This window comes from Cupressus sempervirens, chromosome 11, assembly GCF_028749045.1.
Source record: "Cupressus sempervirens isolate cs-2001-9-10 chromosome 11, ASM2874904v1, whole genome shotgun sequence".
NCBI lineage: Eukaryota > Viridiplantae > Streptophyta > Pinopsida > Cupressales > Cupressaceae > Cupressus > Cupressus sempervirens.
The window spans coordinates 297997882-298023821 of record NC_143128.1 but is presented as its reverse complement, the minus strand read 5'-3'; positions in this window follow the sequence as shown (position 1 = coordinate 298023821).

The window sequence follows — 25940 nt, the reverse complement described above, 5'->3', positions numbered from 1 at the left end:
GTTAATGGTATATGTTTTATCGCTAAAGTTTTAATTGTATGGATGTAGACTATGCTTGCATAGGACCATTTTCTCCTATCTGTATCTGCCTTGAAACTATTCACAGGATTTATTATTTTGTCTTGCCTGCAACAAGGTTTGGACCAATATATATTATTCTTTCTTCCTCCTTTGGGTATTTATGCTCTACGAATATTGTACCTAATTTGCAATCATTTACTTTGATGGAATTTATTGTGGTGGTTTTCTTGCCCCTAGAGCCAAATTCCCACCTACCACCTAGCAGACTCCAGAAAAGACATAAAACATAACTACAGTGGGTAAGATTTTTGAAATTTGAAAAGAGGGGGAAATATATGACAAAAGGAATGTCTCAAGTTCATTCATTAAGATTCAGTGTGTATGTGTTTAGAAAAACAAAAAAGAAGAGAGTTTAGAGTTTAGCAGAGTAGAGCAGAGAAGGAAGAAGAAGAAAGTGATCAGCAAATCCAATCTCTCTAGTTTCACGTGTTTCCCTTGTTCACTCTAGAAGTTTGTTGTTGTTGAGTTCATCCTGTTGAAGTAGTGATTGCTCCAAGCACCATTGTATGCAGCCATTAGAGTTGCAAGCTTAAAGTTTTCAAGTTTGAAGTTTTATCAGTTTAGGCTTATTTTAGGGTTTTTTGGTTGAAGCTGAATGCTCCCAGATTTGTAATATTTATAATCCAAGTTGAATAGAAAGCAAGCAGGCATACTTGAATCCATTGTCTTTCTTCTATTTATTGCATTTGACAAGTTTTTTTGAAAAACTTTATACTTTGCCTCTCTGGTTAAAATGGAAAAAATATTAAGTATATGAAATAGAACACTCAGCATCCTCTTCTATTGTGTATCACTTTCTAGTGATTTTCGAGTATTACCTTTGAGTGTTGAGCTTACTTGGCTTCCTCTTGTGCTGAGCTAACTCAACACCTACTGCTTGTCACTTGACACCTTCTCATGCCAAGAAACCTATCACTTGACACCTTCACGTGTTGAGAAAATTGCCTCTTGGCACCTTCACGTGCCAACCAAATCTGGCACTCAACACCTTAATGTGCCGAGCAAAATTTTTAGATTTATGAGTTTTAAATTTAAATTTATATTTATCACATAGTATCAAAGCTTTAAGGCTCCACATCCATAGTGAGTTACGACATTTATTTTCTTGGGATATTTGACATGGTAGTAGATACATGAAAGATATGGTAGCAACCACCACCATTCAATAGAAAAAATTATGATACATGGGAAAAGAAGATGAAGACCATTATGGTTGTAAATGATTTATGGGAGTTTTTTATAAATGGGTTTAATGATGTGACAGACCTAGTTCAGTATGCTTCTCTTGCCAATAATCAAAAGACTCAGTTGAAAGAGTCAAGGAGGAAAGATGCAAAGGCATTAAGTTTTATTGAAGCAGCAATGACATAAACTATATTCCCAAAGATTGCAGTAGCAAATTAAGAAAAATAAGCATGGAACATCCTTGACATGAACTTCAAGGGGACTGATAAAGTTTGTATAGTAAAACAAAAAAATATATGGAGGGATTTTGAGAACCTTCAGATGAAGGAAAATGAATCAGTTGCAGACTTCAGTTCAAGGACCTCTAATGTGATTAATCAACTGAAGTCAAATGGAGAAGACTATCAAGAGTAGAGGATAGTGGAAAAGATATTGAGGAGTTTACCTCATAAATATGACAATTTGGTCATGACCATAGAAGAGGCAAAAGACCTCACTGTTTTGATAATGGATGAGTTGATGGGTACTCTTCAAACCCATGAGCATAGGATCAACAGATCTACATCTTCTTCTTTCCAAGAGCAAGCATTCAAGACTCAACCAAATTCAAGAGGAAGGGGGAGAGGAAGAAATGGCTCAGGCAGAAACTCCAGAGGCAAAGGCCGATGTAATGGAGGACAAAGAAATGCTACAACAAAAAGCTCAGGAAGAGCAGATGGAGCAAGTAGCTCACAAAATACTTCAAGAGGATGTAAGAAAAAGTACAACTCAAATAGGAGTAATGTAGAATGCTACTACTGTCATAAATATGGGCATTATGCAAGTAAATGCTGGAAGAAGCAAAATGGTCAGTCAAGATAAGCAAATGTGGCTGATGTGAACATGGGAAGTGGAAACAATGCCACTACCTTCATCATGTGTAATGTTGGTGAAGAAAGAAGCCCTAAGGTTTGCTACCTTGATAGTGGATGTAGCAACCACATGAGTGGTAATGAAACCTTTTTTTCATTCATTGACAAGAGTTTCAAATCTGAAATTAAAATTGGTAACAATGGAACCCTACCAGTTGTGGGCAAAGGATCTATTATGGTCCGCACCAAAAAAGGTGAGAAGAAGAAAATACAAAATGTGTGTTCCTCCCCTGGTATGAAACACAATTTGATGAGCATTGGTCAGCTCATTCAAAATGGATACAAAGTGCTGATGGAGAATGATAAGTGTTGTATTCAAGAAAAATATGGGAGCAAGAGTTTACTTGCAGCAATTCAAATGACAAAGAACAGAATGTTTCCCTTGAAGATAGAGACATGTCTCTCATCTCAAGTTAGTGTGCCACCTCCCACACAATCAGCTCTAAGGAGTGTGATTGAAGACCCCTCACGGCTATGGCAGCTTAGATATGGTCATCTTGTCTATATTGGTTTAAATTTTTTGTCAAATAAAAGAATAGTAAAAGGTTTTCCACGTATGGAAAATTCATGTGACAAGTGTGAGGCTTGTATTTTGGGTAAGCAACATAGGCTTCCCTTTAATTCTGGAAATTCTAGGATGTTTAGATATCCATTAGAGTTAGTGCATACTAACCTAGTTGGTCCTATGCAAGATACTTCCATTGGGGGGAGTACTTATTTCATGACATTTATTGATGATTTTAGTCATAGGACATGGGTTTATTTTTTGAAATCTAAATCTAAAGAATTTGATAAGTTTCTAGAATTTAAAGCCCAGTCTAAAAGAGAATGTGGACATTATATCAAGGTCCTAAGATCAGATAGAGGAGGGGAGCATACCTCCAATTCTTTTGTAAATTTTTGCAGGAAACATGGCATAAAGAAAGAGCTCACAGCCAGCTACACACCATAGCAAAATGGAGGGGCTGAAAGAAAAAATAGGACCATTGTTGAAATGGCAAGGAGCATGATGAAAGAGAAAGGTCTCCCAACTAATTTTTGGTGAGAAGCTATGGCAACAACAGTTTACCTAATTAATAGGTTTCCTACAAAGGTAGTCCCTGATAGAATTCCAATGGAAGCATGGTCAAGAGGAAGATGGACAGTTGAACACCTAAGGGTGTTTGGATGTGTAGCATATGCAGATGTGCCTAAAGAGAAAAGGAAAAAATTGGATGACAAAGGTGTAAAGTGCATCTTCACAGGGTACAACTCATAATCAAAGGCACACAGATTGTATGACCCATTGAACAATAAGATGACTCTTTCAAGAGATGTGGAATTTCTTGAAAATCAGTCTTGGTATGGTCCAACTGACGAGTCACCGAGCACTTCAAGTAAAGTGTTGATTATGAGTGAAGAAGATATTGATGAACAAAAAGAAGGAGAAAATAGAAGAAAAGGCAAGCAACCTAAGTCATTGCCAAGCTCTTCTAGGCATGACCGAGTGTCAATGTCGAGCACCAGTGAAGACCAAACTAGTCAGCAAAGCAGTAATAGTGAAGATTTTGATCCCACACTCTCCTCCCTATTACCAAGAAAGACCAAGAGTCTTTGGGAGATATACCAAGATGAAAGGTATGAATATTATGATGAAAGTGTTAATTTTGCATTATTTTCTCATAGTGATCCAATATATTTTGAAGAAGCTATTAAGGAGAAGAAATGGTGTAAGGCCATGGATGAGGAAATAGATGTTATAGAAAGAAATGAGACATGGGAGCTAATTGAATTGCCTCCCAAGAAGCAAGTGATTGGAGTGAAATGGGTCTACAAGACCAAATGCAATGTTGAAGGCAAGTGATAGGCATAAGGCAAGGCTGGTAGTCAAGGGCTACAAATAGCAGTATGGTAGAGATTATGATGAGACATATGCCCCGATTGCAAGAATGGAAATCATATATGCTGTCATAGCAATTGCAACTTAGCACAAATGGAAGGTATTTCAAATGGATGTGAAGTCCACCTTCCTAAATGGTATATTGAAAGAAGAAGTATATGTGGAGCAGCCACCTGGTTATGAAGTTGTAGGTAAAGAGAACAAAGTATATAGATTGAAAAGAGCTCTTTATGGGCTCAAGCAAGCTCCAAGGGCATGGTACAATAGGATTGACTCATATTTGATGAGCAATGACTTTAGCAAAAGAAATTGTGAGTCTACTCTCTATATCAAGGTAGAAAATGAAAATGTGTTGATTGTTGTCTTGTATGTAGATGATTTGATTTTTACTAAAAATCACAAAGCTCTAACTGGCGAGTTCAAAGAGGCCATGAAAAATAAATTTGAAATGACAGACCTAGGTCTCTTGAAATAATTTCTAGGCATAGAAGTAAAACAAATGCATGATGACATCTTCATCTCTTAAGAAAAGTATGCAGGGTAGATCTTGGAGAGATTTAAAATGTAGAATAGTAAACCAGCCCCCACACCAACAACAATAGGTCTGAAGTTGTGGAAAGAAGACTCTAGCAAGAGAGTGGATCCAACACTATACAAGAGTATGGTTGGGAGTTTAATGTATTTGATTGCAACTCGGCCAGACCTAATGCATGTAGAAGTTTGATTTCTAGATTTATGGAAACACCAAAGGATTCCCATTGGCAAGCAAGAAAGAGGATCCTAAGGTATGTGAAAGGTACCAAGGGATTCAAAATTTGTATACTACAAACAATGATTTGAAGTTGGTTGGTTACATAGATAGTGATTGGGCTAGAAGTATAGATGATAGGAAGAGCACTTTTGGATACATGTTCCATATGAGATCGGATGCAATTTCATGGGCATCCAAGCTATTGCTGCTCAATCAACAGTAGAGGTTGAATACATAGCAGAAAATGTAGTAGCATGTCAAGAAATTTGGCTAAGGAGGATCTTGAAAGATTTGAATGAAAGGAAAGAGAATGGAACCAAAATTTATTGTGACAACATCTCATCAATTGTCTTCCATGGGAGAAGCAAACACATATAGATCAAAAATCACTTCATTAGAGAGTTGGTGGAGAATGGGGATATCAAGATGGAATTTTGTAGGTCTGAGCAACAACTAGCAGACATATTTACAAATCCATTAGGCATTGAAAATTTTGTACACCTAAGAGTGTTTCTTGGTGTAGTTGATGTGGATTAGTAGTGATCCTTGTTTTTTTGGCTCGGGACAAAGGGGGAGTGTTGAAATTTATTGCGGTGGTTGTCTTGCCCCTGGAGCCAAATGCCCACCTACCACCTAATAGACTCTAGAACAAACATAAAACATAACTACGGTGTGTGAGATTTTTAAAATCTAAAAAGAGGGGGAAATATATGACAAAGGAATGTCTTAGGTTCATTTATTAAGATTCAGTGTGTATGTGTTCAGCAGAACAAAAAAGAAGAGAGTTTAGAGTTCAATAGAGCAGAGCAGAGAAGGAAGAAGAAGAAGTGATTAGTAGACCCAATCTCTCTAGTTGTATGTGTTTCCCTTGTTCACTCTGTAAGTTTGTTGTTGTTAAGTTTGTCCTATTGAAGGAGTGATTACTATAGGCACCATTGTATGTAGCCATTAGAGTTGCAAGCTTAAAGTTTTCAAGTTTGAAGTTTTATCAGTTTAGGCTTATTTTAGGATTTTTTGGTTGAAGTCGAATGCTCCCAGATTTGTAATATTTATAATCCAAGTTGAATAGAAAGCAAGCAGGCATACTTGAATCCATTGTCCTTCTTCTATTCATTACATTTGACAAGTTTTTTTGGAAAACTTCATACTTTTCCTCTCTGGTTAAAGTGGAAAAAATATTAAGTATATGAAATAGAACACTCGACATCCTCTTTTGTCGTGTATCACTTTCTAGTGATTGCTGAGTATTGCCTTTGAGTGTTGAGCTTACTTGGCTTCCTCTTGTATCGAGCTAACTTGACACCTACTTCTTGTCACTCGGCACCTTCATGTGTCGACCAAATTTGGCACTTGGTACCTTCATGTGCCAAGCAAAAATTTTAGAGTTATGAGTTTTAAATTTTAATTTATATTTCTCACATACTTATAATTGGGTAATTTCATCCACTATCTCATATAAAGTGAGATCTTCCAAATATATTTTGTGTTCTCATCGTCTCTCCTCCATTTTTATTGAATCTTATCTTTGTATTTCTGATTGCTACTAATTTATTGTCTATGTAATGATTTTTTTAGATGTGGATAACTAATGCTTCCTCTTTTTCTTTTTCCTTATACTCTTGACTTTTTATTATTGATCAATTTACCTTATCATCCATAGGATGGCAGAATCATCGCTCTGATACCATTTGTAATGACCCCTTTTGGTCATTCCCTAATTTACCTCTTTTTATTTGTATGTTTTTATAATCTTTCCCTCTGATGCCCTCTTACTAAAATTTGCTTTCAATATATATATATATATTTTTTTAATTGTAAGAGTTACATCTTTTCAATATAATAATTATATTATATTAATAATAATATAATTATATTAATTATTTATTTATATTTATATTAATATCACAAAATATATTATATTAATATTTATATTATAATATATATTAATTTAATGATATATCAACTATATTATTAAAGTATAATACTTTATTAATATAGTACATTGCCACATATCTTAATCATAATTATATTAGATTATTATTATTATAATACGATATGTTTGATATTATTATACGATTATAATGTAGTATTACTTTATAAAATATTATTATTTTAATATCATTACTAATATTACTTTATATTAAATATTTATTTATTATTTAAATTATATACTAAAATGGGGATATCACATTTACAGACATTACTAATTATTTTGTAGGTGATATGCTTGACAAAAATTCCATGATGCACATATGTGAGTCTATAAGTGGAGTTTATGTCAGTAGATTCCTTGACAAGCCAAAAATAGTGGAAATGGTTGAACCATTAATATTTAATATGAATCTATCAACAGAATATGCATGGAAAGCATTTAATGCAAGAATGATTATCCTCCCCTATGATATTATTAATGCCTTAATAAGTTAAGAGTGACTACCTGCTAATTATATTTATGCTAACTTTGACAACTATAAGAAATCACTATGGTCATCTTTTGCCTTTCCCGCATCTATGATAAAATGCTTTGGTGGTTTCCATAAAGAGAATAATTACACTAGCAACAATTTACTATGAAGAGTATAATTTCTATAGAACCCTAGATGCTCCCTCACAGAACTGCACTCTATACTTTTACTAGCTCCTCCACTTGACTGACTAGAATAGTATACTACATAGGAAATTAGAAGTGGTCAAAAAGTTGTGATTATAGAAGGATGTTTGGGTCCTTCCCACACCCTTGATTTCTCATGGTTTATTTTTATAAAATTGAGATTTGGGAATCAACCAAGCAATTATGTGATAAAGAATAATGTTAAAAAACTTAAGAGACTTCTTTGCTTGCATGATCACCTCTTTTTATTTTGTTAGAGAGGATGCTTGAAGTTTAAGAGGCTTTACAATTAATGGCGGTTAGTTCAAGGTGGGGTAGATTTTCAAAGGAAAATGCACTAAGAGGAAGAAATGTGAACCAAAAAAACTTTAATGATGATTGGTGGTCCACAATGAGGTAAGAAAATTGTTCATTTTTTTATTGTTCATGGCATATTGTGATGATCAAATCATGATGATGTTGTTGCCACCAAGGTTCCAACCCTTACTAGGCCATTGTGACCATGGGTAATGTACCCTTGTTGATCCATTATGATCAAATTTTATCACATTCATGTCAATGTTCTTGTTGTTCATACCAAGTGACCTTCAAACCATCATTCGGCTAGAGCTCTTATGGGCATTGCGTCCTTGTTTAGTGTTTAGGCTATTGTGTTTATAGGCTTGGACCATATGTGTTAATGTTGTGTGTTTATACCATGAATGCATTTTCGATGTACTTTTCACAAAAAATTGATATATTATTATTTAATTTTTAAAATGTTATTTTATAAATGTTCCTAAGTTATACACATTTTCATTATTTTTAAAGATTTAATATGTGTACCTTGTTTGCACTTGCAAATATGCTTTCTATTTCCCTAAACATATTATGCAAGAAATAAGCTACAACACTACGCTAATACTAACCCTCCTAGCCTTGGAAAGATAAATAAGACCTTTGATAGCATGCTTGAGAAGATAAAGCAAGCAATTTATAACATGGCTCCTACATTGGAATTCTATGATGAGGATCATAGGTCAATTGTGATGCAACAATGGAATGTTATGGACACCCCACTTCAAATGCTAGTTGGTGCTATAGATCCTTAATTGTATGTAGCTAAGCCTAGAAGAGTGCCACCTTCTCATGATAAAGAGGTGAAAGGAGGGCTCATGAAGGCCCTTTGAAAAATGTGTACAAAAGAAAAATGTTCTTTACTTCTCACCCAATAGCTTGCATTTATCAACTTTTGTAGCCCAACTCCAACCTTCAAAAAACCAAAGGTGAGCTCAGGTGGAGCTAGATTAGTTTAAACCAACCCTATTGGATGGTGGACATGGCATGGCAAGGGAGCAATAGAGTTGATAGTATTTTCCATTTGTATTCTTTCATTACCAATTCATCTATTGCGGAGAGGAAATGGGTAGTAAAGGAATTGGTCCATGTATAGCTTCATCCAATCAATAAAGAGGAATGACCTTACCTTAACACAATTAGAGAAATTTGTGGTCATACATAGTGCCTTGCTATTGTGTAATTGATAAACCTCTAAGTATCATCAAAATCCAACCTTATGTTGGGATGTTGATCTTGAACATGGTATTAACAAATTGATGAGTTGAAGACTCGGGAGGAGTTCATTCGGGTTCTTTTGCTTGAGGGAGCCCCTAAACTGGCAGTGACTCACAGTGGAGGTTGATTTTGCTAAAAACTTGTTAGTTGCATCAAAGGACAATCATATATTTTGAATGTTTTCCTTTTCATAGTTGAAACCTACCACTTTGGGAATTTTATTATAATCCTTATATAATGTGCATGCATATTAATAATGAAAGCATATAAATCTTATAAATCTATTTGTCAATTTTCATGTGAAATTGTAATTCAAGCCCAAAATTATGCATTAAGCTTCTATACTATCTATGATGAATGGTTTATCAACATTTTGAAATTTCTCTATATTATTCAAAAACTCCCCTAATTTTAACACCAATCCTCTACCATCTCCAAAAACTTGGACAAACACTTAGAAATATCCTTTATGTACATTATAAATATTTGAAATTTCTCTATACTCTTCAAAAATTTCCCTTATTTTAGTTCATCCTCTGTCATCTCCAAAAACTTGGATAGAAAGTTAAAAGTACCCTTTACATACTTCCATCTCCATCCCCAAAATGTGTGGGGTATAACCAAGACACTAAGTAACATAGAAGCATACAATCAATAGAAGATTTCAAAAGAGACCTGGAATGAAACTGTAGGGGATAATTTCATAGTTCTAATCATGTTGTGTATCTCCTAAGAAATTCTTATTAGGTAGACACAATATCCAAAGAATTATGCTTTTATCACCCACAAAATCAGGGTAGGAATTGAGCAAGGCCACAACAACCCTAAATCCTAAAGCCACTATATCTAGATAACTTTCAAATTTATCTACTACAGCCTACCACCATACCCTCATAGTTATAAACCATTGAGGATAGCTGGAGTAGAATTTTTTATAGTCTTGTTGTATATTTCTTGATATGCATATACATACATAGAAAAAAGAAATGAATCTAAGTTAGCAGGAAATAGGAGAGGATTTGTATATAGGCATTGGAAATGGAGTAATCCCCAAAAACAAAAAAATTATTTGTTTTTTAGTATTAAAGGAATGTAGCCCCCATAAATGTCTAGGAGACATAGAGTTTTTTTAGACATTTTTAGGACAACCTGCCATGGCAAGCCAATAGAAAATATCTCTTGTAATATTCATATCTAGTCCTATACCATTAACATACCACTATTGAAGCATTACAGCATTAAAAATTAATTTACAAAGCATTGTGTTATTTACAGGGCTATAGTTTTATAAAATCTATAGTTCAAAGAAACTTGGAAAAAAATAAAATAGAATTAAAAAAACTTAGGATTTAACCAGAATCTATGATCGATGGTATCTAATGCAAAAAAAAGAAACACCCCTATTATTCATGAAACAAACTAGAGAAAAAGATGAGGATTGTAAGATGTCTAGGAAACACTAGCATTTTCTAACCATTTTCAGGACAACGTAACATGACAAGCCAACGAAAAATGTTCACACATAATATCCATATCTAGACATGTATCATAAACATACTAGTATTGAAGCAAAGCTGCATTAATTAATAATTTACAAAGCATTGTACAATCTACAAGGCTACAATTGTATAAAATTTTTAGAGACAAATAAACTTCGATGGAAATAAAATAGAGAAAACAAACCTTGGGATTTCATCAACATGTATTTAATGCAACACAATCAACACCCCTATTATTCATGAAACAAACTAGAGAAAAAGACAACTATAGGCTGATGTAAAATGAATATGATAAGTCATGGTTGTAACATAAAGCTATTTTTTTGCTTCTACTTTCTTTTCCTTTCAATTGCTATCAATGTAGTTGGCTTTCATATATCCATTCAAGATGTCCATTAACTCTATTTTAACTCTTACCTTCATAGTACCTTTGGGGCTTACCTAGCTCATAGGTGTGAGGAGACTATTATTTTGAAGGTATGCATATGTCTCTTAAATACTCCAATTCTTGAAGGATCTCTCCATGACTACTAGAAAAAACCAATCTGCTTGAACCCCAGCCAGTGAAGATTTCTTCATTCAGTTAGTCAAACTGGTCCTAGCTTATCCCAAGTAGTGGGACCTCCTATCCTCATCTTTGTTCATGAGTTCCATACCCCTTTTGCCTATCCCTCCTCTTCGATTGAGATCGGCCAAAAAATTAGTGTTCAAACATTTTACCTCTAAAATATCCCACAAAAATTTTCTCCTTTCTTTTTCTATGAACCCAAGTTGGTTGAAATTTTGACCAACTTGGGCATAAAACCCTAGTTTGGTTGAAATATTGACCAACACGAGGATAAAAATTTAAAAAAACATGAAATCATAGGCCAATATGGCCTTTGGCCAAAAATTTTGGTAGAAAAATAAGAAGGAATGTACTAGTCAAACCATTGCAATTAACACAAGGTCTTGGTGAAGATGAAGAACAAGATAGTGTGATAAGGAAGAGGGAGAAGAAGAAGGTAACAAGTTAAAGCCCTAGTTGTTGTCATGCCATTGAGTAAGAAGGATCAAGGAAAAAAGAATAAGAAAATAGTGACACCTCCACCAACAAATAAGCCAAGGACCAAGATAATTGCTAATGCTGAGAAAATTGCAAAGCAAAGAGTAGCAGAGTCTACTGAGCCCAATGCCTCTAGAACTAGAAGAAGGAGACTGGTCAGAGGACCACCTTAGAGGAAACAAAAGATTATTGATGATGTATGTGTAGACATAAAGAGTTCCCTAGGTTTATCTAGTTTTGAATTTGTGAAAAATGTTAGACTAGATAATGATGATAAGAATAAAATTAAGGAGGCTATGGTGGAAATGATATCAAATTTCAATCTAGCTCCTAGTGAAATAGAGAGATAGATACCCTAGAATCTATATGAGGAATTGAAGAGAAGATGGTAATAGGCAGAGAAGGTAGAGAAAAAGATAAGGACTGGCACATTAGTTAGGGTTATGCCTGATCTATCCTAAAAGCAACACGACACATTTTTCAAAAAATATAGGAGCATATTTTTTCCAAAATATAGAACATTTTTTATATTAATAAATAAAGAGTAAGTTGTACAACAGCAAAGTGAATTGCTATGGAAGAGTATTTTTTGGGTTATCTAAAAAGAAAGTTGAGATAGGCACTATAAACATCAAAGATGATTATAGTAGTGGAGAAAGTTTAGGTGTGCCAAGTCCACAAGGAAACATGTCCCATATACATGCTGATACCCCTTACACTCTAGAGGTTGAGCAGTCAAGGCTTACAAATTCAGAGGTAGATGGTGAAGAAAGAGAAACAAGTATAAAAAATAAGATTATTTCAGCACCTCATATTGAGGAACGAAAACAATCAAATAAAGCTAAACATAGTGCAATTATTGTTTTCTCATGCACAGATGTACAAGCAAGACTGAGTGGTGACACCCCATCACCACCTCCAATGGTAGTGCCAAGCAAAAGAACTCCCTCACCTAGTAGAATGAGGAAAGGAATAAAAAATATTTTACCAGATATTGAGGTTAGTCTAGATGAAATAATTGAGATGCCACAATTGGATATAGAAAATCTCACCTTGGAGGAAAACATTTTTCTACAAGAAATTTTGAAGAGGAAGAAGAGACAAGATGAGCTAAGGAGAGAGCTCAAACAGAAACATGTATTATATGATGTAAAGCATATTTTTGTTGATTCTTTTGACATTCAAAATTTTGAAGAAGATGCACCAATCATAAACCAACTTGTAAATATAATTGATCAAGTGAATGCTAGAGATATGGAATCAAACGAGAAGTTAATGGATTGGTCAGCTAGAAGGTCTGAAACTAAGGTTGTGGAAAAAGTTTCCATAACTATTGTCAAGTAGAAAGTGCAACTATAGGAGAAAGCATGGATTTCATTGAGATAATACAAAAGGTACAACATTTGTGCACAATTTTGTTGGACATGCCAAGATTTACTCATACTATTTAGGAAAAAATAAATAATATTCAAGCTAAGATGAAGAGATCCAACAACATTATTTCTGAGTCAGCAGGATCAAGTAGTGATCATTATAATAATCTACAAAATGCTCAAGGTACATTGGTCAAGCTTTAGGTAGCTAATAGAAAAATGAGATCCAAATTGATCTCTATTCAGGCAAAGTTGATACCTTGGAGGTCATGCAGAGAGAACTAAAAGCAACCCAAGATCTTATCATAGAATATCATGATATTTTAATGGCTGATAGTTTAATTGATTTGGCTACAAGATTATAGTTATAGAATAATTTTGTAGAGGAAAAAATAATTGTGTGGGATCATGCTCTATCCATGATTACCAAAGTTTACAAGGAATTCATTGAAACATATGGATTACTTCCACCCATTCAATCCCAACAGTAGTGACGTATAGTGTTCAAAAAAAAGAGGGAAAGAGACATGTATGTTTTAAAAATGTTTATAATAGCTGGGAGGAGGGGGAGGGGGGTGAATTAGTTACTCAAGGCCTATATGTACCACTTGAACAATTAAATAATAAGCACTCCACTATTTTTATTATCCTATTGTTGCTTAGTCTCTACTGTAAAAGTGTCATAAACCTTAACTTGCATTGTATAATGAAAACATTATCAAATTTAAACATTCATAAAACATTAATCACATTTTTCACACTAGGATATAATGTGGAAACCCAATTTGGGAAAAACCACTAGCAACATGTCAGTCTTCTTCACTCTTTTGAAGTAAGCTTTGTTAGGAGCCAACCCTATTAAAGGTTACAAAACACACTATTAAATGTGACTTTGATAGAGGATATAATCACCTTGTTATGAGTGGCCTTGTAAGAGGACTTTGATCATTCCATTTAGAATGTCACCTAGTAAAAGGATTTACACAAATTGTTAAGTCTTCAAATGACTGTTAGGTCAACCTCTGTTAAAAGGATTTCAATACAAATTTTTTGTAATGATAAGAAAGAAAATAGTAGGTTTGATTTGTGTGATTAAAACTCACTTTTTCAATTTAGATCTTTATTTGATCCTTATGCTAGTTTACTGATAAGCCTTTCATTAAAATCTTTGATCTTCATCTACTTGGACACCCTTCAATCAACCGGTCCACTCTTCTCACCAACACTTATGCCTTATTCTCTAATTCACTTATCAATAACAACATCACATCTAAAATCTTTCTCTTTTAGCTTTGCAATCACACTCTTGTGTGGTTTTTATCAACCTTGCTTTGTATGTCTCTCTCTGCATACAAGTTCGCATGCCCACACACACAACACCAAATGTTTAGCTCTATGTCTCTTGAGATAGGAAATTCATTCTTTACTATTTTCTACATCCACCATAGATCTAAGGGTTATGATCAAATTAAACTTGATTCAATGTATTTGTCCATCTTCTTGATCATCTTCTAGAAACTTTTCTAGAATCTATCTTTTAGGTATTTACCTAATATCCTCCTTGAATCTAGTGATCCAACTCATCAATCTTATATTCAACATAGTTTATATCACCCAAGAAATCAACTAAGTTAGCTTGATCTTACAATTTATTTGAATTTATTCTCTTACTATCACTCAAAAATCTCTAAATTATGATACTTGGTCAACACTGAAATACTCAGTCATTGTAAAGCTTTTTGCCTCAGCATCAGCTAACTTTCTTGGCCAATGCTAATGCTTGATCAACACTAGATTTTCTCAACACTAACTGTAGCTCAGTTGACACTTGAATTATTTGACACTCATTAATATTTTACTCTTTTGCTCATCTTGGCTTAGCTTCCTTGATATAAACAGTTACTTTTCTTTATCAGAGTTTATCTAATCAAATGTCCATTGTAATTCCCTTTTCATAACTTCAACCTTTCCTCTAGGTGCTATAGGTATGAGAAACTTCACAAATCCTCTTTATCAATCAAATAGATATGATATTTATATTAGGTAGCAATATGTCTCATCCATAGATTTGACATTAATGAGAAAACAAAAATTGTTCCAATTGTAAGTTTCCAACAATATGTAAGTGGGATATGAGTTTTTAAAAGGGAAAAGATAATTGTAGAGAGAAAGAGTAATGTGATGTGAACAAGATGTCAAATAAAGGTAAAGAAATAAGTACAATGTACAATTTACAAATTTTAATAAAGGTGAAATGGTTTTGACTTAAGGGGAGATCTTGTTATCAGATTGTATTGCAATGATGTAAATATGACAATGTGATTTTTTGACTAATATCAAAGGGGGAGATTATTGGTGACTCTAACCATTGGTGTCTATTAGTTTCAACCACTTAGTCATTTACAAGGTAGAGTTAGACAATCATCACTACAACTAAGTTACTATATATAGGCCGAGTCATGTACATAAGTATGTACCTAGCCCTATACAAGCCAAGTAAGTTTTTGGGTTACAGGGTATTTTTGTATATGAGTTGAGATCATCAATGAATGAGAAATTCATTAGTGACCAAGAAATTTTTTTTAGAATAAAAGTGTCAAGTTATATAGTGTGTGTTTAGCATAATATAGGTTAAGCAACAACAATGTTGAGCATCAAGAAACCGTAAAGGCTAAGCAATGTAGAGTTTACATAAAAGTCACAAATGAAACAAAGTTTTAGGGAAAATGATTATCAAGCCATCTTAGAAGTGATATTTAATTTTTTAAGAGGTTATTACAGAATATTTAATACTTATAAAGGTTGTTATAAAATTTATACAATGTGGATCATAGGTCCCTATGTTGTGTGTTCAACGATCAAGATCAAGAGGAGAGACATGGAATAATCTATAATAATCTTCATGAAACTCTTTATGTAATGATGATCATAACCTAGATCATGTGCCAATAGAGAAGGAGATAAAAAGAGAATATGTGCAAACATGAAGCTATATATAGTGAAGGATTGAGATTAGATCAAAAGCCGTTGAAGGGTTCTATTATCATCTAGCAAAACAAGTGACCTAGTCATAGCAGTGAAGTGAAAGGGAAAGACAAGATACATGAGATCAAAGGAGAGTATTAGTTAGCAAGGAGAAGACTCGAAATCATCTTGCAAAGAAAATTGAGAGTTAGGTACCAAATCAATTTTAATTAACTTGAATTAGGGTAAATCTAAATTAACAGAGTGTTCTTAATAGATCTTTGTAAATTTCCTAACAAATTTCTTACTTTGTTTTAAGTGTTAAATCCTCTAACAAGGTGAGACCTAGTATTCACTTAAGCCTTTAATAGTGTAGACTCCCCATAGGGTATATCATATCTTATGATAAAACATTGTAACCATCATACGTTAACTTTATTACTATAGTAGTGAAGATTTGTGGGTGTCATCCTCACCCCAATTTTACCTTCAACTTGGAGGGTTTCTAGGTAACAAATATTGTGTTATGTGTTTTATTTCCATGCATTTGATTGATCATATTTATATTTTACAATAGATTTACATTACTAGTTTTACATGTACAAGTTATTGATAGATGTGGATGAATCTCATAAAAGTTGAAAGTGTTTAAGATTCTGATTCACCCACCTCTTAGTATCTAGTTTATCCTATGTATTCCTTCATCCATCAAAAATATAGACATCACAACACACATGCTAGCCCAAAAAATTGAACATTTCCTAAGAATAGGAAACCTATTACAACTCATGTTGTTATTAGATCTGTTGTCACTATTGGTCTTTCTATAGTTGGTTCTTCTTATATTAGCTTGGGGTCTCAAGACTTGGTTTCCCAAGATTGGTACAAGGCCTCTATGGTGGAGGAGGAGTGGACCCTTATAATTGGAAAAAAATCATAAATAGACCCCTCTATAATTTGATATGACATTATGCTCCCAGAAGAATAGAGGGAAAGGAAAATTCAAGTTTTTTATGTATCTCATTCAGGTTGTGGATAGAGTGGGCTTCATATGTTGTACCTTCTTTTCTACTAGTTTCTTTTTATTTGATCTATTGCATTTTAGGGTCCTTCCAAAAACTTTAGATGTTGGGGATGCATACTTTTTGTATCCCCTTTCTGTGTTTTTGTTCCATTTTGTCTATGTCCTATTTCTTTTGGCAGAGCTTATTGAATATCTTTGATGAGGTTTCAAGTCCCTTTATCTAATTTACCTACTTTGTTATGGGTTTTAGAGCCCCTTCAAAACTTTTTTTCTTAATAAAAACATATTACAAATATCTAATATAGTCTCAAATCATAAGGAAAAAATCACATAAGCCATGTAAGAGCCAACAAACTAAGATCTAGTTCCACACCCAATCCAAGATATAGAAGTATGCACTATCAAGCTTCACAAGTTGTAGATTTCTATTCCAATATCATAATTCACCAACATGTCCAAGAACAAACAAGAACATGCTACCCAAGAGAGAGTAAATTATAGGCAGAGAAATAATAATCCAAATGAACTATGAACCTAGGAATATTATTTATGATAATATTCTTCATTTTTCCTCAATAGCCTGATAGAGGAAAAAATGGAGTGTAATAAAATCATAAATATAATTAACATCTTATAAAGTGCACAAATATCTCCAAACAATTAAAATACCAATTCAACCAAATGGAAAAACATTTTTCTCTAATCCATGGTATGTTGTACACAAGTTCAAGGTGTGAATGAAGTAGGATAACTATTTGTGAACATTAATGTTATCACAAGGAGAAAATGAATGTAGTTAGTTTGTAAAAGTAATACAATACAAAACATATGCCCATACTCCCTATTGGTTGTACTAAAATGAGAGTCACATAGCAATGTTTAATATTTATCAAAGACATAGAAGACCTTTGTAAATAGATTCTATCACATATATCTTTTTGTACATGCATGGAATGCAAAGAGGATGATTAAATGACTAGCAATTTCACCTAAATAAGGTGCAATGGCTATGCCGATAAGGATATATGCTAAGATAATATATAGAACATTGATAAGGAAAATGTTGAATAATTTTCAAAGAATAACTCACTACAAGGGCACAACATGAATCAAAATAATTTGTATATATTGACCACTTTTTGTATTTGAAATGTTAGGAAGGAAAAAAAATCACCAAAACATAAAATAGAGGGAAGCTCCATTTTCATCAACTGCATAAGAAATGATCCAAAACTTAATGTCTATATAATTGTATCATTATGGAACTCATTGAACTTTTTATAAATAACCAGATATTAGTTTTAGTTGATGAATTTTAACATTACTATTTGAACAATTTTCTACATTATATTTTTAATTTCAGTTTACAAATAGTTAGGACCTTCAATAAAATAAGAGGATCTATAAACATTAGACATATAATACTAAAGTTCTTGTCGTAGGCTTAGAATAGTGTACACATTTACCAACACTCCCCACAACCAACCTATAAAATTTCTATCAATGGAAAATAAATAAAGTATAAGAAAATGCCATGTGTTACTAAAATTAACATTTAACAACCCCCAAATAGACATTGGTCATCAACGTGGTGATCTATATCAGGAATGAGAAATCAATCCAATGCAACACCTTATAATTTGACTCATATCTGACAAGCAATCCAATGCAACGTCTTCTTATCTAGTGAAAAAATAGACCCAAGATAGAAAGCTTGGCCATATCAACTATATAATATTATTTCTAGGGTAGAATACATATAATTAATCAGAATATAGATCCACTGAATATAATAGTTCCGAATCAACAAGGAGTCTACACTTAAAGTGTTTCAATTCTAGTGGCAAATATATATCAAAAATATTTCAAACAGAATAGAGGAAAAGAATAGCATAGTCACCACCCAAAAAGACAAAACAAGGAATAGAGAAGGTAAATGAAGAATACTAGTTGATATTGGGAATAGACATTTCCATTCTATTGGAAAAGACAAGTTTGCAGACTATAGCATGAGTAACAACACATATAAGAGGAACTCATGCCTAGTAATATATTAGTAAGCTCCTATGACTCCCAACAAAATATCATACCAATAATATGAAGTCTGAATTACACCCCTAGTAAGCCTTTGGGATCGAACAAAAGAGAAAAGCCAACATTACCAATATAATGATTAACAAGTAAAGTCCAAATGACTATCAATGGAAATGATATCATATAAAATACAACTACAAGGTAAATTATTCATATTGAGGACATATGTGAAGGCAATAAATTAAATCAACACTTGTGAGAAATATAAATTAAAATTTAAACTTAACCTCAAAACCCTAACCCTAAAAAACTTTGCTCGGCACTTAAAAGTTGCTCGGCATATGAAGGTGTCGAGTGCCAGTTTTACTCGACACTTGATGGTGTTGAGTGGTAGGTTTCTCAGCACTTGAAGAAAAGTGCTCAGCACAGGAAGGTGCCGAGTGCCAGAAATTACTCGGCACTTGAAGGTGTCGAGTGATAGGTAACAGGTGCTGAGTGAACTTGGCACAAAGAGGAGCTTGGCAGCAAATGCTGAGTATGCCTAGCTCACAAAAGGAAATTCTTGGCAACAACAGATGCCGAGTGAGCTCGGCTCCAACTAAAGTTTATAACTTAGAAAATTCCAATGTGAATGCATTCACCATTAAAACCAGAGAGCCAAAGCTTTAAGCTTTCAACCAAACTTGTCAAATGCAATGAATAGAATATGAATAACAATGGATTAAGTATGTTGCTTGCTTTCTATTCAATCTTGCATTAAACTATTACAAAATCTGGGAGCATTCAGCTTCAACTAGAAAACCCTAAAATAACCCTAAATTGATAATACTTCAAACTTCAATAAACTTTTAAACTTGCAACTCTAATGGTTGCATACAATGGTGCTTGGAGAAATCACTGCTTCAATAGGACAAATCCAAACAACAAACTTACAGAGTCAACAAGGAACCATGTGCAACTGCAGGCACAAACTTCCTTCCTTCTTCCTTCTCTGCTCAGCTCTGCAACTTCTCTCTAATTTGCTTCATCTGCACTTTGAACTCTACTACTGAATGAATGAATAACACTCCTTTTGTCACATTCCATTTTCCCTCTCAAGGTTCAAATTTCAAAAAATTACCTACCAAAATTAAATGCCTGCCGACCATGGATGCCTGTGGTGCTGATAGGGTAGATGGGTGTGGGGCTCGAGGACAAACAGTTGGCTCTTGATGTTTATTTCCAACACTTCCCCTTTGTCTTGAGACCCACAAACAAGGATCACTGTTGATCCAAATCAACTACACCAAGACTCTGTCTTAGGTGCACAAAAGCTCCAATTCCTAATGGCTTGGTGAAAATATCTGCTAGCTGCTACTCTGACTTGCAAAATTCTATCTTGATATCCCCATTCTCCACCAACTCTTTGATGAAGTGATATCTGATTTCTATGTGTTTGCTTCTCCCATGGAAGACTAGATTCTTGGAAAATGCAATTTATGAGATGTTGTCACAATAAATTGTGGTTCCATCCTCTTGCCTTTCATTCAAATCTGTCAAGATCCTCCTTAGCCAAATTGCTTGACATGCTGCTGCATTTGCTGCTATGTATTCAGCCTCTGCTGTAGATTGAGCAACAATAGGTTGCTTCTTGGATGCCCATGAAATTGCACCCAATCCCATATGAAACATGTATCTGGAAGTGCTCTTCCTATCATCTAAACTTCTAGCCCAATCACTATCAGTGTAACCAACCAACTTGAAATCATCATTTGCAGTATACAAAATTCCAAATCCCTTGGTACCTTTCACATACCTTAGGATCCTTTTTCCTGCTTGCCAATGGGAATCCTTTGGGGTTTCCATAAATCTAGAAATTAGACTTACTGCATGCATTAGGTCTGGCTAAGTTGCAATCAAATACATTAGACTTCCAACCATACTCTTGTATAGTGTTGGATCTACTCTCTTGCTAGAGTCTTCCTTGCTCAACTTCAAACCTACTGCTATTGGTGTGGGGAATACCTTATTATTCTGCATTTTAAATCTCTCCAAGATCTACCTTGCATACTTTTCTTGAGAGATGAAGATGCCATCATGCATTTGTTTTACTTCTATGCCTAGAAAGTATTTCAAGAGACCTAGGTTTGTCATTTCAAATTCACTTTTCATAGCCTCCTTAAACTCACCAATTAGAGCCTTATCATTACCAGTAAAAATCAAGTCATCTACATACAAGATAACAATCAATACATTACCATCTATTGCCTTGATGTAAAGAGTAGGCTCACCATTGCTTTTGCTAAAGCCATTGCTCATCAAATATGAGTCAATCCTACTATACCATGCCCGTGGAGCTTGCTTGAGCCCATAAAGAGCTCTCTTCAACCTATATACTTTATTCTCTTCACCTGCAACTTCATAACCAGGTGGCTACTCCACATATACTTCTTCTTTCAATACACCATTTAAGAAGGTGGACTTCACATCCATTTGAAATACCTTCCATTTGTGCTAGGCTGCAATTTCTATAACAACACGCACTGTTTCCATTCTTGCAATTGGGGTATAGGTCTCATCATAATCTCTCCCATACTGTTGTTTGTAGCCCTTGACTACCAGCCTTGCCTTATGCCTATCAATCTTGCCTTCAGCATTGCATTTGGTCTTATAGACCTATTTCACTCCAATCACTTGCTTCTTGGGAGGCAATTCAGTTAGCTCCCATGTCTCATTTCTTTCTATGGCATCTATTTCCTCATCCATGGCATTACACCATTTTTTCTCCTTAATAGCTTCCTCAAAATATACTAGATCACTATGAGAAAATAATGCAAAATTAACACTCTCATCATAATCTTCATACCTTTCATCTTGGTATAACTCCCTAAGACTCTTGGTCTTCCTTGGTAATAGGGAGGAGAGTGTGGGATTAGAATCTTCATTGCTGCTACATTGCCGACTAGCTCGATCTTCACTGGTACTCGGCACTGACACTCGATCATGCCTTGAGGAGCTCGGCAATGACTGAATCTACTTGCCTTTTCTTCTATTTGCTCCTTCTTCTTGCTATTCATCAGCATCTTCTTCATTCATAATTGGCACTTTACTTGATGTGCTCGATGACTCATTAATTGAACCATACCAAGACTGATTTTCAAGAAATTCCACATCTCTTGAAAGCATCATCTTGTTGTTCAATGGGTCATACAATCTGTATGCCTTTGATTCTGGGTTGTACCCTGTGAAGATGCACTTCACACCTTTATCATCCAATTTTTGTCTTTTCTCTTTAGGCACATGTGCATATGCAACACATCCAAACACCCTTAAGTGTTCAACTATCCATCTTATTTGTGACCAAGCTTCCATTGGAATTCTATCAGGGACTGCCTTTGTAGGACACCTATTAATTAGGTAAACTATTGTTGCCACAACCTCTCCCCAAAATTTATTTGGGAGACCTTTCTCCTTTATCATGCTCCTTGCCATTTCAACAATGGTCCTGTTCTTTCTTTTAGCCACTACATTCTGCTGTGGTGTATAGCTGGCTATGAGCTCTTTCTTTATACCATGTTTCATGCAAAAGTTTACAAAAGAATTGGAGGTATACTCCCCTCTTCTATCTGATCTTAGGACCTTGATATAATGTCCACATTCTCTTTTAGCCTAGGCTTTAAATTCTACAAATTTATCAAATTCTTCAGATTTATTCTTTAAGAAATACACCCATGTCCTACGACTGAAATCATCAATAAATGTCATGAAATAAGTACTCCCCCCAATGGAAGTAACTTGCATACAACTGACTAGGTCGGTATGCACTAACTCTAATGGATATCTAGCCCTCCTAGAATTTCCACTATTAAAGGGAAGCCTATGTTGCTTACCCAAAATACAAGCCTCACACTTGTCACAAGAATTTCCTACATGTGGAAAACCTTCTACCATTCTTTTATTTAACAGTAAATTTAAACCAGCATAGCCAAGATGACCATACCTGAGGTGCCATAGCTGTGAGGGGTCTTCAATCACACTCCTTAGAGCTGATTGTGTGTGAGGTGCAACACAAACTTGAGATGAGAAACATGTCTCAATCCTCAAGCGAAACGTTCTATTCTTGGTCATTCAAATTGCTGCAAGTAAATTTTTGCTCCCATCCTTTTCATAAATGACACACGTGTCATTCTCCATCAGCACTTTGTATCCATTTTGAATGAGCTGACCAATGCTCATCAAATTGTGCTTCATACCAGGGGAAAAATACACATTTTGTATTTCCCTTTTCTCACCTTTCTTGGTGCGGACCATAATAGATCCTTTGCCCACAACTGGTAGGGTTCCATTGTTACCCATTTTAATCTCAGATTTGAAACTCTTGTTAATGAATGAAAACAAGGTTTCATTACCACTCATCTAGTTGCTACATCCATTGTCGAGGTACCAAACCTCAGGGCTTATTTCTTCACCAACATTACACATGATGAAGGCAACAGCATTGGGTCCACTAGTTCCCATGTTCACATCAGCCACATTTACTTGTCCTGACTGATCATTCTGCTTCTTCCAGCATTCATTTGCATAATTCCCATATTTATGATAGTAGTAGCATTCTACATTACTCTTATTTGAGTTGTAGTTTTTCTTAGCTCCTCTTGAAGTATTTTGTGAGCTACTTGCTCCATCTGCTCTTCTTGAGCTTTCTACTGCAGCATTTCTTTGTCCTCCATTACCTCAGCCTCTACCTCTAGAGTTCCTACCTGAGCCATTTCTTCCTCTCCCCCTTCCTCTTGGATTTGTTTGAGCCTTGAATGCTTGCTCTTGGGAAGATGAAGAAATAGATCTGTTCATCCTATGCTCATGGGTTTGAAGAGTACCCATCAACTCATCCATTGTCAAAATAGTGAGGTCTTTTGTCTCTTCTATGGTCATGACCAAATGGTCATATTTATGAGGTAAACTCCTTAATATATTTTCCACTATCCTTTGCTCTTGATAGTCTTCTCCATTTGACTTCAGTTGGTTAATCAAATTGGAGGTCCTTGAACTAAAGTCTGCAACTGATTCATTCTCCTTCATCTGAAGGTTCTCAAAATCCCTCCTGATGTTCTATAGCTTAACTGTGCAGACTTTATCAGTCCCCTTGAAGTTTGTCTCAAGGATATCCCATGCTTCCTTTGCATAATTTGCTGCTGCAATCTTTGAAAACATTGTCTCTATCATTGTTGCTTCAATAAGACTTAATGCCTTAACATCCTTCCTCCTTGACTCTTTCAAATGAGTCTTTTGTGCATTTGTGAGGGCAGCATACTGAGTTGGATCAGTCACATCATTGAATCCATTAACTAAAAACTCCCACAAATCATTTTCTACCATAATGGTCTTCATCATCTTTGCAAATGTATCATAATTCTGTCCATTAAATGATGGTGGCTGCTGCCATATCTTTCTTGCATCTCCTGCCATGATAAATATCCCAAGAAAAACAAATGCCCTACCTCACTTTGGATGTGGGGCCTCAAAGCTCTGATACCATGTGAGAAGTATAAATTAAAATTTAAACTTAATCTCACAACCCTAACTCTAAAACATTTTCTCAGCACTTAAAAGTTGCTCAACACATGAAGGTGTCGAGTGCCAGTTTTACTCAGCACTTGATGGTGTTGAGTGGCAGGTTGCTCAATACTTGAAGAAAAGTGCTTGGCATAGGAAGGTGTCAAGTGCCAGAAATTACTTGGCACTTGAAGGTGTCGAGTGACAGGCAACAGGTGCCGAGTGAACTCAGCACAAATAGGAGTTAGACAGCAAATGTCGAGTATGCCCAGCTCACAAAAAGAAATGCTCATCAACAATAGATGCCGAGTGAGCTCAGCTCCAACTAAAGTTTATAACTTAGAAAATTCTGACATGAATGCATTCACCATTAAAACCAGAGAGCCAAAGCTTTAAGCTTTCAACCAAACTTGTCAAATGCAATGAATAGAAGATGAATAACAATGGATTAAGTATGCTACTTTCTTTCTATTCAATCTTGCATTAAACTATTACAAAATCTGGGATCATTTGGCTTCAGCCAAAAAATCCTAAAATAACCCTAAATTGATAATACTTCAAACTTCAATAAACTTTTAAACCTGCAACTCTAATGGCTGCATATAATGGTGCCTAGATCAATCACTGCTTCAACAGGACAAATCTAAACAACAAACTTACAGAGTGAACAAGAAACCACGTGCAACTACAGGCACAAACTTCCTTCCTTCTTCCTTCTCTTCTCAACTTTGCAACTTCTCTCTGATCTGCTTGATCTACACTTTGAACTCTACTACTGAATGAATGAATAACATTCCTTTTGTCACATTCCATTTTCCCTCTCAACGTTCAAATTTCAAAAACTTACCTACCAAAATTAAATGCCTGCCGACCATGGATGCCTGTGGTGCTAATAGGGTAGATGGGTGTGGGGCTCGAGGACAAACAACTGGCTCTTGACGTTTATTTCCAACAAAACCAACATCAAGGTAGTCATATATGGATGCACACATTAGCAACCATAATACAAACTAGAACCAAAAATTTGGGGTCCATATTGAAGTCGTCAATTATTATCTTCATGGACTGGTTGACCATAAGAAATGATTAAGAAGCTAGCCATATACATTGTGTTTGAGGGAAGTATCCAATCAGCGAAAAGGTACAAGTATAGTTAGCAATCATAAATATGTACAGGCTAATCAGACAACAGTGGTGACTGGGTATGTGCAACATCATGGTCAACTAAACTATGTTTTTAAGTGGCAATGAAAAATCAACAAATAGGGTTATGTTAAGTTGACATGCATTTTTCAACTTGTTATGAACTTTCTATCAAAAAGTTGATAGAAAAGAATCTCTAAAAAATTGAATTTAGTTTCTAAACTACTAGATCTTATCTAAAAAAATAAAAATTGATTGGTCAATTTTTTTTATTTTAATGCAATAGTACAAAAATTTCAGGACAAAAATAAGAAGTAGACATATGTCTAAAAACCTTAATCAAAATTAAATGAT